The sequence below is a fragment of the Camarhynchus parvulus genome, chromosome 4, assembly GCF_901933205.1.
Source record: "Camarhynchus parvulus chromosome 4, STF_HiC, whole genome shotgun sequence".
NCBI lineage: Eukaryota > Metazoa > Chordata > Aves > Passeriformes > Thraupidae > Camarhynchus > Camarhynchus parvulus.
In genome coordinates, this window is record NC_044574.1 from 63,831,571 (window position 1) to 63,846,434 (window position 14,864).

Below are 14,864 nucleotides of genomic sequence, written 5' to 3' on the forward strand. Positions count from 1 at the left end.
CCCTGCCAGGGGAACAGTCATAGGTTTTGTAGGATGTTTCACTGTGCAGAGAATGTACCCTGGGTTTCTTGGAATGCCCTCGATTTTCTGGTGCATTCATCACCGCTTAAGAGCATTTAAAATGACTCCAGTGTGGCAGACTGCTCCCTTCTGAATGTGAGGCTGATGGAATGGGGAATTTTAGGTCCAGAGAGGCAGACATTTCCACGCCAGTATCTGGTTTTCCTCAAACTGAGCATTTGTACTTTGAAATTGTTCCCTGGGTATATTATTGGACCTTAAAAAGAAGCCTTGTGTTGCTGCTGAGTCAGAAACAGCACTCAAGATGCTGGAAAATGTCTGGTGTTTGTTCACACATTTTCAGTCCTAAAAACGGACTCAAGTATTTCACACTCAAAACAAAATGACCTCGGGAGCGTTTGCGTGCATGCACATGAAGCTGTGGGGGTTTTTGTGGAGAAAGAAAGGTAATGGTCAATTAACAGATGTTCATGGAGAACTAGGAGAACATACTGTGCTGCACTGCAGTTCAAACAGCTGGAAGGTTACAATACACTGACACACGTGTAAAAAAGAAGGTGTTGATAAACCTCCAGATCTAATTTTATCTTTAAAGTAAATCAAAACCCAAGGGTAATTTTTTCTAAATACTGAAGGTGTTCATGACTAATTTTTTCCCTATAAATAAGGAAACCAAAGGAAAGATATGCTAATTGCTGGACAAACAATGTTGAATGTTGTAAATAATTTAAACCAGACTGTAGATAAGCAGAATTTGCCCAAGGCAAAAATGGAAAATAAGAAGTTTTACAGAATTCTAAATCAGGATAATAGATGTATTGGTAGAGTTTCCTAGCGTGAACAACCTCACAGAACTGTGTCAGCTATAAAACAATTGCCACTCTTTATATTATTAACAATTCCAAAGTAATTTTCGTTTTAATTAGTCACTTCCTAATATCAATGGATGTGCTTGGATTTAGCCTCAAAATGTCAGTAATTTTTGAAAAATATATGGCCTATAAAATGGTTTGTATACAAACACAGGACTTGAAGCTCCCTAGTGAATTACTTGTATGCAAAACAGAATATTTTGAAGAAGATGATCAATATTGGTAACTTTTATAGTTTCCAAGAAATTCCCCACCACAGATCCACATTATTTCATCATTTTGTGAAAGTTCAAGATTATTTTCTGCAGAGTTCACTATTCTTTACTTCCTTTGGCAGTTTAAAACCCCAAGAGATTTTCCATGTGGTAATAAAATAAACAGATTAGTGTAGAAATTAATAAATCTTCCTACTGAATCAGTACACCCTGAGAAAACCCACATTTCAAAGAAACACCAAGAACAAAACAGGGTAACAAAATTCCTTGGAACACATGGAGCAAAATCCTGTTACCAGCTAAATCAACAGGAACTTGACTAATCTACCACTTATGCCAGCAGGGCAAAGACTCCATCTCACACAGAAATGTGTAGCACGACAAAACACAACAAATTTACAAGCACTGAACTGGTGCCAGCAGTTCTGTAGATTTTTGTAGCCTGTAGAATTACAAAATGTGATTGACAAAACAATATGGCATTAATCAGATTTTTAAATGTTATCTTCTGTTAGGAACTTGCTCACTCATGTGCAGAATTATGGAGAGTTATTTCAGCTGGGATTCTGCTGAGGCTCAAGTTGCTGTTTTGGCCTCCTGTATAACCAGTGTGAAGGGGCATTCTTAAAAAGAAATTAACTCCATCCTCAAACAAATGCCTAAAATAGGTGAACTGAATCCCAGGACCCCAGGCATAGCCTTACATCACTCCAAACTCACCTAGGCTTGCAGAGGTCTGTTTGGATAATTCTGTACTTGAGAAATGGATCATCAACAGACCAGAAAAAACACCCAAGGACAGTGAAGAGATGATTGTTGTTATTTTGGGAGCCATAAAGTTATGGAAATTTAGGCAGATGCTTTTTCAAAATCAACTTGAAGTCTTCTCAAAGGAACAGATCAGCACTCATCTCTTCCTACACTTTAATAAGCTGCTGTTTACCCAGCAGCTCACCCACAGATCACTGTGTTTTGGATGTTTATTACTGGAGTTAGATGTGACTGCTCTCCATGTAGCCTCAAATGAACAGCAGTATGAATACAGGTTTGGAGAGCAGCAATCCAAACAGATAACATTCAGACAGTAGCAACAGTAGCTTTGTTTTCCCTTGTGACCTTTATAATAATTTCTACTGCTCTGAATGCTCTGCCATAAACTGTGTACTGAAGGGCAGAGAACACAAAAGTAGTTAGGACTAAGTTCACAACCACAATGAGGATTATGGCCACTTCCAAAAAACATTGTGATTTCTTTTCCCCTCAGATAATAATTTGATTGTACCTTTCATATTTTTACTTCCCTGTTTTAAATTCTTGCCATTATTCACCATCTCTCTTTCAGATACTACAGTGTGTACGAAATGCACGATACTTTTTGACAAAGCATATAAACTTCCTGAAAAACCATAGCGAAACTAAATACAAGAAATACATTATATTGAACACTCACCTACATATACACAGAAAGCTCACAAGCCCCAGAAGATGTGAGGTAGGGAGAGAGCAGGAGGGAAAAAATAAAATCATGTTTTACCAGTAAAGCAGAAAAATTCTGGGACATTCTAGGACATGGTAGGTTTTCAAACTTCTATTTCCGTCTGCATTTTAGGGACTGGCGCAATCTTTGGAACAAGGATGGTCAGTTTGTCACTAAACACTTCAAGCTTACTTATACAATAATATCAGGTTTATTGCTCTAAAGTTTTGCAAGCCCAAAAGAAGACAAGAGGTTGGACTAAGCCTAGTGCTGTCCAACAGAGGGCAATGGTACACAATCCACACATCCATACTATTTGCTCTCCCTGACAAAGCCTCTGTTTCTACAGAGAAGCTGTGGCACAGTTAGAGATCTGTGGGGACACCAGACACCAAGCAGTGTCATTATCAGCAGTCCACTGGAACTCAAATGCCATAAAACTTTAAAGTTTGAGCTAAATCAGATGATAGAGGAGGCATTGCTTAATGAGTCTCACACAGACTGTAGTTAATTACTCCTGACCTCAGCAGCATGGGGTGGACAGATGTCATTATCTCATTTTGCCAAAGGAAGAGAACATGGAATGGAAAGAACACATGCACTGCCCAAGGCTGTTGTGACAATGGCAATGCTGCACTTGGATGGGTACATTCCTGGCTCTTACCTTCACCTATAATCCACTGGTTATTTATAGCAGTCATGCATACTTCACAACCAGCACAATTACATTCTTACAGCTCAAAAAAGGAAGAGGAAGGGAGCTCCAGGTCCTTTGAAGAAACAATCTAGTAACTCAAGAGACAGATCAAGTTATGGCCCAGACTGCCTGACAAAATTCACCAAATCTCATGACAGAGAATGTAAGGCTTTGGAGTTGTTTACTCATAGTAACCACAGCTGAGTGAACAGAGATTAACCTCAAAGGGCAGTAGAAGAATTCGTTTAAAACATCAGAATTAAAGGGGGAGTCCACATTTTTACCATAATGGAAGCCCCTGCCTTCTCCCATGTCACCATGCTAGTCTTACCTAAAGTCTGTAACAAAGCAAACAAAACCCATCCAAAGGAACCAAATCTTAAGTTCCTGTTAAATCATGAGCCTCCCCATGAGCTGTTGCCAAATCGCCACTGGCAATGTCTTCAGTCTGATGTCTGTTTCTAAGGAGCACATATTGTTTCTGTATCTGTCCCAACAGTAATGTAAAACATACACTCAGCTGCTACTAAGGGGATCAACCCTGCCACTAAAGGGAAAAGAATGGCACAGCCATACTCAAAGGCACCATATGAAGGCATGTTTATGTCAGGAGTCACTTCCATTAACCTGGGGAAAAGGTGACACACATGAAAATTTATGACAGATGGTGCAAGAGTTTCTCTAGTCCCTCCTTGAAAACTGCATAAATAAGAAACTGTGATTGATTTTTAAATGAGTGAGCAAAACTTGACCAACTTGCCACTTCTTTCTCAGCAAAGTGGAGTTAACAATTAACTTCTCCTTCTTAGCAGGTGGCATAACAATAAATGTAGACAAAATCAGTGTGCAGACAAAGTACTTTGATGGACAAAAAGCTTAAAGAAAAAAAAATCTCTGCTAATGGATTAGCAATACTAACACCTGGAAACAGAAGCCTCCTGGAAAAGAGAGACAGAAAGCACACAAACAGAAAGCAACACAAGCACTGCTAAAGAATCTTCCTTGAATGCACAGTGGCAAGGAACAGCCTAAAGGTAATGAACAAATGTAGTCAGTTCATGTGATTACGTGACCACCAGCTCCAGTGATTTCCATGCAAGATACTGAGGCATAGTCTCTGGGGGAAAGAGAAGGAAGTTGGCATAATTAAAATGCCTTATGTGCACAGGCAAAAGTCACACACACTTTGTTTACAGCTTCCTTGCCACACAGGCCCAAGTTCCCATCCACTTGCATGACAGTGCTAAATACTTGCTTAGTTTTAGTTTAAGTTCTAACCGTAAACACAATTCAGGGAGAACAGCAAAAACATTGGATCTGTCATCCCTAATCACCCATCCATGTCTCGTCTTTCCTATTGCACCAGAGCATGGCTATTGTTCTAAATCAAATGTTACAGCATAAAGATAAATCCTTCCCTAGGAGAAAACCTTCAGCCTTGGTATTTAAGTGTGTACATACTATATTATACATATCTTTTATTCCTAGTGCAATTCCAAGTCCACATTCCTGGAAGTTTTACTCTTCAAAAAGCCTTAATTCCTCCACCAATGACTTTTACTCTTACAGTGTGTTTTTTTGAGGGGGATGGAACTATAAACACAACTCCAGACCTTTGCCAACAATAGTTTCTTGTTTCTTTTAGCTCTGTTCACTGTTCTAAGTGAAAGAGGAATTTGGAAAAGCAATTAAGCTGCTAATGTTGGCAGCTTCTGTTTGATTTGACAGATAAGCTTTATCTGAATTAAGAAGTACAAAAGTGTTGGTACAGCAAGTGTTACTCCACTGAGCACAATGCCCACATTTAGGGCAGCTCAAGTAATGAAGAAATTACTCAGGAGAGTAAAACACACATGTACAATTCCACAATGCATTCCCATACAGTGCGAGGAGTTTTAATTCCACATCTGTAGAACATCAAGAGTAAGAATGGAAAATATCTATGGCATGGCTGGACTCTTGTAAAGTGGAAAATATGAGATGGTAGGAGTTTTATTTTCTGCTAATCATCTAGCAAGCCCATTAGTCATGGAATGCCTCTAAACAAAATGAATCTGTGAAGAAAGAAACAGGAGCAAGAACATTAAGAGAAAATATAGCACATTTCAGGAGTGAAATATTCCTTCTCCCATTTAAAAATGATTCTTCTTGCAAAGATGGATGTATGGATCAAAATTTGGCCTTTGATTCTTCATATTTAAGAGCTATGTGAGGTCACAATTAATTGGATGCAGCAAATAACTTTTTATTTAAAAAAATTAAAGGGGCAGACTGATGATGGTGTAACCCAGCAAGTATTACTTCCAACACCATTGCTCACACTTGGTAAAGAATAGTGTCCAACCTATTGTACATTGATTGTATATTCCAATATCCTGTAAAATACATCCTTTCTGTGGCAACCTGCTCACTGATCTTTTCTGCACGACTCCAATAACAGCTAAAGGGGAAAAAAAAAGGGAAAAATGCCAAGAATTAATCACAAACTCAGATATTATCCCTAAAACACATGCACAGTAGTACAGTAGATGTGCTACACACAATGAAAAGTACTGCAATATTTTGCACTTAAAAGGGTCAAATTGATAGGTATATTTGGGGGTATAATGTAATTGTGACATGTGACAGTTTTAAAATTTATACTTGCCTAAGTTAATGATAACGTATTCAGTTTCACTGACTAGCAGAGCCTTTGAAATGAGTTTGGACACAGTGTTCAAATTTTTGAAAGGTAAGGTCATGACATGTCTTGATGACACAATAAAGAAATACTACTTCTTATTCACCACTTTTGTGTTAACTCATAAAAAGAATATCTGCTGAACTACAGGCTTTCTACATTTCAGCCATGAAGTATTCTAAGTAACTTCAAAGTTAATGAGATCGCCAGAAAATACCAAACACTGGACATGCCACAAAGCAGAACAGCAACATCCCTACATTTAGGGAAAATTCACTAAAGATGGTTGCTAACAATTTTCACTGCTGAATGCAGAAATTAGTTCCCTACATGTGAAACAGAGGAAAAAATGCCCCAAAATCCAACTGATAGTTTGTGTTGTTTCAATGGTGACAATGGTGTTGAATTTTTTCCAAGATGGATTTTTCCCACAAGAAGACTACTTTGGTGGTGGGCATATTTTTCCTCAGCAAAATTAACAGTGACAAGAGAGAAACTCTGAACCTTCTTTGATAATGAAAGCACCAAACAGAAAACAGAAAGTTCAGCCAGACTATAATCTTAGAAGAGAATCTACATCTCATTTCTGATTATTGGGAAAAAACCACAACAGCAATACACTCTACATCTTCTCTGCTAATACTGAGTCTGCCTGTGAAAAACACCTGGAGAAGAACCTTCACAAATGCCAGAGGCAGACTTAGAGATTCAGGACTATTCCCTTATTAATAAATAATAATTCTCTGACTTTATTAAACAAATAATATCTGAAGGCTTCTAAAATACATCCAGGTTGCCTCACAAGCCTGGTTGTTAACTGACACCCAATGCCTATAAGTTCAGCAAATATTGCATAGTTGCAAAGGGAACATCCATTGCTTTGGTCGCATGATTGTCAGCTGTGAAGATGACCAGAGTTTTTTTGGATGACTTCTTTACTTCTGCTACCTTCACTATGAAAGGACTTAATTTCTCAGCCAAAATTGAACAGGTCAGCAGAAAAGCTCAATTTCTAAGTAGTCAATTGTCTGGAGGAATCTGATTCATTTTGCACTAAAATTTCTGTCTTTTTTGTATTGTATATTCATTTTCCAAAATACAGCATTGTGCTCTTCCAGAAGACCAAAGTAAATTTTTCTCTCTTCAGAGGCCAAATAAGGAACGGATTTTCCTTCCTGTACAAGTAATACAGAATTAACACCTTATATATACTGTAAAAGAAAACTCAGTCTGTCCTAAGGGTAAATTTTCCTCAGACTTCGTCTCTGGAGAAAACTGACATCCCAAGAGAGGATCCGTTCCCCGAGAATCATCTACATTTACAGCCTTTAACTTACTCTCCAAGGCTTCACATGTCCTGAATAGAGAGAAACAGACAGGTACTGAAAAATGTTGGTCCAGGTTTGTGGTTTGGTAGCCAGCAATCTCCGTTTCAAAAGTCCTTTTGCCTAGTATCACATTGTGAAGTCTAAAAATAGCGTAGCCTCTATATTTACACTGTTGGATAAGGTAAGTCCCTAAATTCATGTTCAAAGCATGTAAATAAAAATGACTTTGCAGAAGCCTTGAGATCTGAAAACAGTAAATGCCTAAATGTCTTAAAATCAGTCCCCTGCTCTGTAGCCTGAATATCGTGTTGCATATGCAAGTTTGGACACCTCGATTTAAATGCTTTCTAAAAACAGTCTCAATAAAGCTGGTGGCAACCTAAATCAGGAATTTAGAGGCCTGCTGGTTTCTCCCAGTAGTATAGATGCTTTCTAGCTTTGCCAGCCCAAATGTTTTCAGATGCAGGAGGAACAAAAGAGGGTTCAATGTTCCCCTCAGGACCCAACTGCAGGTCTCCCTGTGCTGAGTGCTCGCAGTTTCCACTGACGTTCAGCCAAGCTCTGCATGTGCTAAAGGGGAAATCTTATTTGGCAAGTGACACTACCACACAGCATTGCAATCCACTGAGTACAGAGACAAATCCTGCTTTCATCCTTCTGCAGCAGCAAAGCCACATTAGCTGACACTCCCTTCCCTGAACCAATCGTGGACATATCCTTGTTTTGATTTAAATTTGTTCCTGTGCAGGAAGGGCAGAGGATGGTGATTTATTTTCACAGAAAAATATGAGCGGTTATAATGATTAATGGGAGCATAATTTTTCATAACAAACTGGGATACTAAAAAGAGAAAGAAATGTGGGACAAGTTATGTAATGTGTACTTACTGAAATATGCTTCATGTCTCTGAAAGGAGACATGAATTGCCATCTCTGGAGTGAGCACCAGCTTTGCCACTGAGGGAAAATTCAGTGGCTATAAATCACAAATCAATTCCCCCTAATTTATTCTAATTTATGGTGAAATGTCCATCAAAAGCTACTATACCAAACACTAGAATATCCACTGCATCACATATTCCCATCTCAAAAAGAACAGTATCATCCCTGTGACACGGAGGCCTAAAACTCAGTGACACCAATGAGTACCAGAGCTGCCTTGCCCCAAAGCCCCGAGGATAAAGCAAGGTTAGCACAGCTGCCCTGTGTCAGGACTGAAGGTTCCTGCAGACTATGAGACATTTGTCTGAATCACTTACAAATAGCAACTGTACCCAGAGGAACAAGTGTCTTGGAAAGAAACCACTGTTACCTAGGATGACACTTCTCTTGGAACCGTGCTGAAGTTTCCAGGACAGACTCAGTTCAGTTCTAGGGATTAGAAGCCATGTTCACAAAATTTTTCCTCAGGGCAGCACAGGAGTATCACATCATTTCTCTTTTTTTTTTTTCTTGTGAAACAAGATAAGACACTCATGCACATGTCTGCATGAAGAAATGGGATTTTTAGCTGTGGTCTTATGGGGCACTGGGGCCAGCCTTCAAGTTTGTATTATGGCCTACACAGTGACTTAAGAAAAGAATGCAAAATTATCCATGTCCCTTCTACTGCAGGCTGCCACTCTTCAAAGAGAACTGTCTCTTCATCCTTCCTCTATCATGGAAGCATGGGCATAGGCTTCCAGGCTGTGAGTCCAGTGAAGGGCTGTGGGAGATACTTTCCTCAACAGAAAACAGAAAAGTGCTTTCCATCTAATGGTTATAATAAAGTAGATGCTGATACAGTCTAGGGCCTTACAAAATAAGTGATTAGAAGTTATATTAGATTGTATTCTTCATTTAGGAAAAAGAATCTGCCTGGAACACAAATAAAGCAAAAAAAAAAAAAATTAAAAAAAGATAAAAAAAAGAAATCTACTTCAGAAGATGGTAATCTCTAGATACTATTACTCTTTATATGTAGTTTGTTATTTTACAAGAAGACAGGTTGTCCTTTCTGGAGAACAAAAAATATACATGAATAAATTCACACCGCAGTAAGTTTATCGTCTGTGGGAAAGAATTAGAGCAAATGATAAATGAAACCTAAGATTCTAAAGGAAGCCTGACATTGGTAGTCAAACCAGAAGTCCACTGAAGTTCTATGCAGAGGTGCCAGGCAAGATGATGAGCTGTACAGAGGATGAAACAATGGAGGAAGAAACAGAAATAGTACTGGAGAATGCTTCTTTAATAGACCTGCTTCAGGAAAAAGTGTTTACAACAGCTGAAACACATCAGCAATAAAACAGGTACTGTGTTACCCTGCTGCACAGCAGTTACCATAAGGTATTGTATCATAAGATTACCATAAAGTATTGTATCAGCCACAGAAATGTTTTCACAGCAGGGCTACCTTTGGCTGGCAGCCAGAACCCCTGTTTTTCAACCAAATGTTAATAACTGTTCTCTTTCTCAAGTGTGGGAAAAAAAGGGAAACACCAAAGTAAGCTTTTCCACCTTATTTGTTCTTGTTTTCTTCTTTTTTAATATAAGGCTATTTTCCTGCCAGTTTTTCCTATGGCAACACTTGGTCAGCTGATCCCTTCTTGGGATATGTTATTGACTATTTCCTGCTAGCACAGCTCCTGTGTGTGCACAACAATGTTTCTACTTAGCCATAACTCCATCTCAACCTCTGTGCCTTTACACTCACACGATGTTCTCAGATTGACAGACTTATGGTTAATTTAAAATTATTTCAGCATGAAGAGTTATATGAACCATACCTAACAAACACAGGGCTTGATGGTACTCATACTTGAATGTAAAAATTATAGTCCAAATACTCTTCTTTCTGTTCAAATTTGTTTCTTGCTCTACAGTCTTTTATTTGCTCTTTCAGATTACTTTTCTGTTGAACATGCTTCAGTTAGTCCAGTCTTGCTTTGGAGCTGTAACCACCAGTGATCAGTAGACCAAACACATATAAAATTGAACAGGTGTTTGCTGGTAGGATCAGGAACTTATTTTTCTTTAAACCAAAAATTATTTTCCCTTACCCCCATTATTCTCAGCTCTGTTTACCAGTGTTTACCACTTTAAGGCTGATTTTAAGTGGTGGCATTTTGCTCTCTTCTTTGTTTATTTTGAAGAGTTCACACTGTCCTGACTTAAAAACAAACATATGAACTACAAACCACATATGAAGGAACTCACCCTGCTCATAACAAAAGTCTCTTGTCCTCTCTGAATTAGTTTCAAACTACCTAGTTTATAGAAGTTAGATCAACAAGATCCTTGCATCATGAGTACTGCAGCATCACAAGCCAAGCTTGTAGCTGTCTTAACAGAGAGAAAAGAATTCAATGCATATGAAGGCAGCAAGTCTGGCTTTTTTCTGAGTCAGGAACAGCAATGCTGTTAAGATGTCAGAATTTAATAGAAAGTTTTAAGGCTTTTTTGGTTTGTTTGTTTATTTCCAGCTCCTGCATTCATAAGAACTTGAGCCTTCCAATAGCTTCTTTTCAGAAAATTGAAAAGATGTCTGAAACACACGCCAGACAAAAGTTATTATGTACTTCCCTCACAATGCAGTTAAAACCACCCATTCTTTATAAACCTTTGCCCAGAAGATAGCTCTTCATTCTGAATGGCTGGATTTGTCAATACAAAGTTAGGAAAATAAGTATGAAACTAATCCACTGATCTGATAGTATCAGTGGAGCTCATAAAAATCACATATACAGCGAGGTTGGCCTTGGATCTACATCCTGAAGTATTTTAAAAACATTCTACATACTTTAACCACTGTGACATGTATTTTGGACTAAAATTTCCCCCTTCACCTTCAAAAACAAAACCCCCCAAGATAGTCTCCCAGTTTGATGTTTGGCACTCCCCAGCAAACAGAAGTTCAACAACTTGGCAGAATAGTCAGTCTTTTCTTTGAACTCCTATTTCATTTGGAATGTTTCCTTTTAAAATCACAGCGCCACATCAAAAATAACAAAATAAAATTCTCAGGTATCCAAATCCTGTGGTGAAGGCATCTAAATAGATTCTTTAGGTACGGAGAAAGAATTTGTAATTGAATGCAGTATGAAAAGGGCTTATCTCTAAACAAACATGAACCTGCCAGAAAGATGTGCATGCCCTGCAGTATTTAAGAAGAAAGGATCTTCTCTTTAAGAGCCCCTTACTCAAGCACTCTCCATGCTGGTGCCACAATGTCAGGCTGCAATGTTGATGCAAGCAGGGAGAAGACTTGTATCATTTGATGGAAGAATAAAACAACCCCAAAGAGTATGCCAGGCTCACAGTGAGGTGGACCACCCACAGAAATGAAGTTTTCATTCAGTGACCATCAGAACATTCACGTACTGAAATAAAGCTCCCTGGCCAGCTGCTGGCTCTGATTAAGTCTTTGACAGCGCAGGCTGCTGCTTGTGGCCTTAGCCCTGGGGATTAAATCAGGCTGTCGGCTTTATGTTTTCTTAAAATGCCTATTTCAAGTGGGAATGAAGCATGAAAGTGGCAGACAACTGGAAGTAATAAACCTTGAGGAGTCCCCCCATATCTGCTGTCCTTGTAGGCTGGATTGCAGCCATACCGACACCAGCAGCACAGCCCCATGCTGCTGGGGCAGGTTTCTCACTCTCAGGGACATAGAGGCACAGTATTTTTGCCTCCAAAAATGAAGCTCCATCCCCACCTCTGCACAGAAAATGTATTTCCCATGTGTCTGTACTAAATGCAGAAAGATCCCACAGCATGGAAGAAACGCCACTGAAGAAATTCTCCTATTTTTTACAGATTATTTAACTTCCATCAAACACAGAGCAGAGTCTCCAATGAGTTGTACTTATTGAACCATGAATTTCAATGAGAACTATTATTTAACAGCTAAGATAATTAAACCAGCCTGACAGCCTGTAAGCAAGGGCAATATTAATCTGTCATCCTCCTTTAGGTCTTCTTCTGTTACAGACAATGCAGGTAAAACAAGGGGACGTTTTTCTCAGGCTTTTATGTGAATTGTTACTGAGCCCGATGTGGCAAATGTAAATTCTACAAAATAAACCATCCCATTTGTTTTAAAAAAACTTGAGGATAGTGAGATTACTAAATCATATACTAAATCACAGAATGTCTTCCTATTAATTCCAGATAAAAGATTATATTGTTTGGATCCTGAACAGAAAGACAACAGTAACAATATTTTTAAAGCCTATCAAATTATTGATTATATGTTATTAAATACATCAATACCTCAAGTGCAATGATCTTTTGTTAGTCTGCTCAATGTAGCTACAGAAAAAGTACCAATGAACCATATAATTAAAATTAAAATACTTCATTTTTCATCTGAAAAAAAAATTCCCTAAGCAAAAAATCAAACTGGACTTATTTTTAAAAAAAGGCTTTTCCCACAATTTTCATAGGCAGAGAAGGATATTCCAGATAACTCTATAATGGGTGTTTTTTTCATTCCAATATTTTTGAATTTAGAAGTGGAAATAGGGAACCCTGTACTGCCTCAGTCAGACTGCAGGATGTACTTCATGAAAATTTATGACAACAGCACTTGGTCTCATTTCCAACACATGTAGGAGGCCTAGGTTCAGAATTTAAGTAAAAAGAAGATTACAAGTACACTTAGATCTATGGGGGCCAGTTTCGTTTGAAAAAAGCAACTGTTGGCAGTTTAGCTCCAAAAAAAGGACCAGTTTAATTTTTAAAAGCAATAGCTGGCACTTTATGCCTACCTGGCTCCAACCAGGTATTTTACAATAAGATAGACCTGTAAATCGCTGTCTGAAGCACAGATAGACACAGAATACAGAAACATCAGCTTCATCATTAATTGAACAGCAACTTTGCTGTTGTCTAGTAATTATAGCCCCCTTTTTACAAACAGGTATTGCTCATATTGTGAATTATACACTGCAGATACATTAACAGCCTGAGTAGTTCATTGCTTTAAATTCATGGCATGAAGTTAGGCAGACTGGCAGTCACAGCCTCAGGTTGAATTTAAGCACCTGTTAAGAACTGGGGCTTTATTCAGCGTTTAAATTGTCTCTGTGGAGATGAGAGAAGAGGCAAAGGATGGAAAAGGAGAGAAAATGAGGGAGAAATAGTTCAGGCTTTTTCCACTTGCCAGCCTGGGTGCCCTTTCTGGTCAATTGTGCAATTTAGAGGAAGCAGTATGGTGGGAAAGAAGCCACAAAGTGTCAGAAAAGACCAGATCCAAAGGAAAAGTCTTTTAGTCAAATAAAAGCAATTTAACCAAGTCTTATTGGTTAAATAAAAATGCCCTAAATGAAGAAGACAGGAAAATATTGCCTCTGTTACCAGGCTGACTAAACATCCTAGTTTACCACTAATAAAATAGTTGTTCTCATTGACATGCAGGGTTTAATTTTTAAGATGATGTCATATGGCACTGTAATTCTTTCACCTTCCTTAGCTTTTACTAATAATTATGGACATTTTACTAGTCACAATTATATATGAAACATGTTTCAGCATCTTTGGTGTATTTTATGGTGTCCTGACCCTCTCTGAGCATTATAAAAGACAGCAGCATTGAACAGGATCAGTTCTAGCTTTGCAGTCGTGACAGATACATATTCTTTATTTCAGCTGCAATGATATGCTTATTTCTACTTTCTATTTCAAAACCTTCACACACTACTAAGTAGTGAATTAAATTCTAGGATAGTCATGCTACAAAGTTTTTTTTAATGCTCAGCTTCAAAACAATAACATTTTTGTACTTTTTATTGTATTAAATAATTAGTTAATGGGAATTGGAATAGACTAAACATGAGACTATCCCATTTGGGATGCCTCTTGATATTTCCTCCTGGATTAAACATTTAAGTCAGTGCCAATCAGATGAATGCCCACTTTATAATTGCTTTTGGATATGGCTTTACTGAATTGCATTTGATTTCCACCGCCCCCCAGTTCATCAGGCTATTTTAACATTAAAATTCTTCCCTTAGTGCCATTTGACCGGCTGGTGATGAACCACTGAGACTATTCAAAGTTGTTAGTTGAATAGGTAAGATTCAACCAAGACTCTAACCATGGTTGTTAGTACTGTTAAAAGTGTCTGATCCAGGCATAAAAGCTAGAAAAAAATCACCAATCAGCAATAACAGCAGGTCAGTTCTGATGGTGAGGACTAAAATGAACATTTCTTTTGGGCAGAGATGGCCAGGATCTCAGAAATATGTTTTGCAAAGCCAAGCAAAGGGAATAGCAAGCTTGAGGGAAAAATAATGCAATTTTTCAGCTGGACAGGCAGATTTTCAGGACATTGGATCAGGCATATAAATATTATCTACCTCAAAGTGCTTCTTGCTGGAAAAGGTCTGCAGGTTGTGTTGGTTTATTTTATTACTCTCCAGATTCCCTTTAAAGTCAGAATATGTGCAATTTTCTAATCAATCCTCCAAGCCAAATTAGATCATAATTTTCCATTATAAAAAGGAACTTCCTAGAACAAACTCAAATCCAAATCAGAAACATAAGAACTTCACCTTGTTTTTGCTGCCCCAAAATTCATCTATCTGCATTCAGACA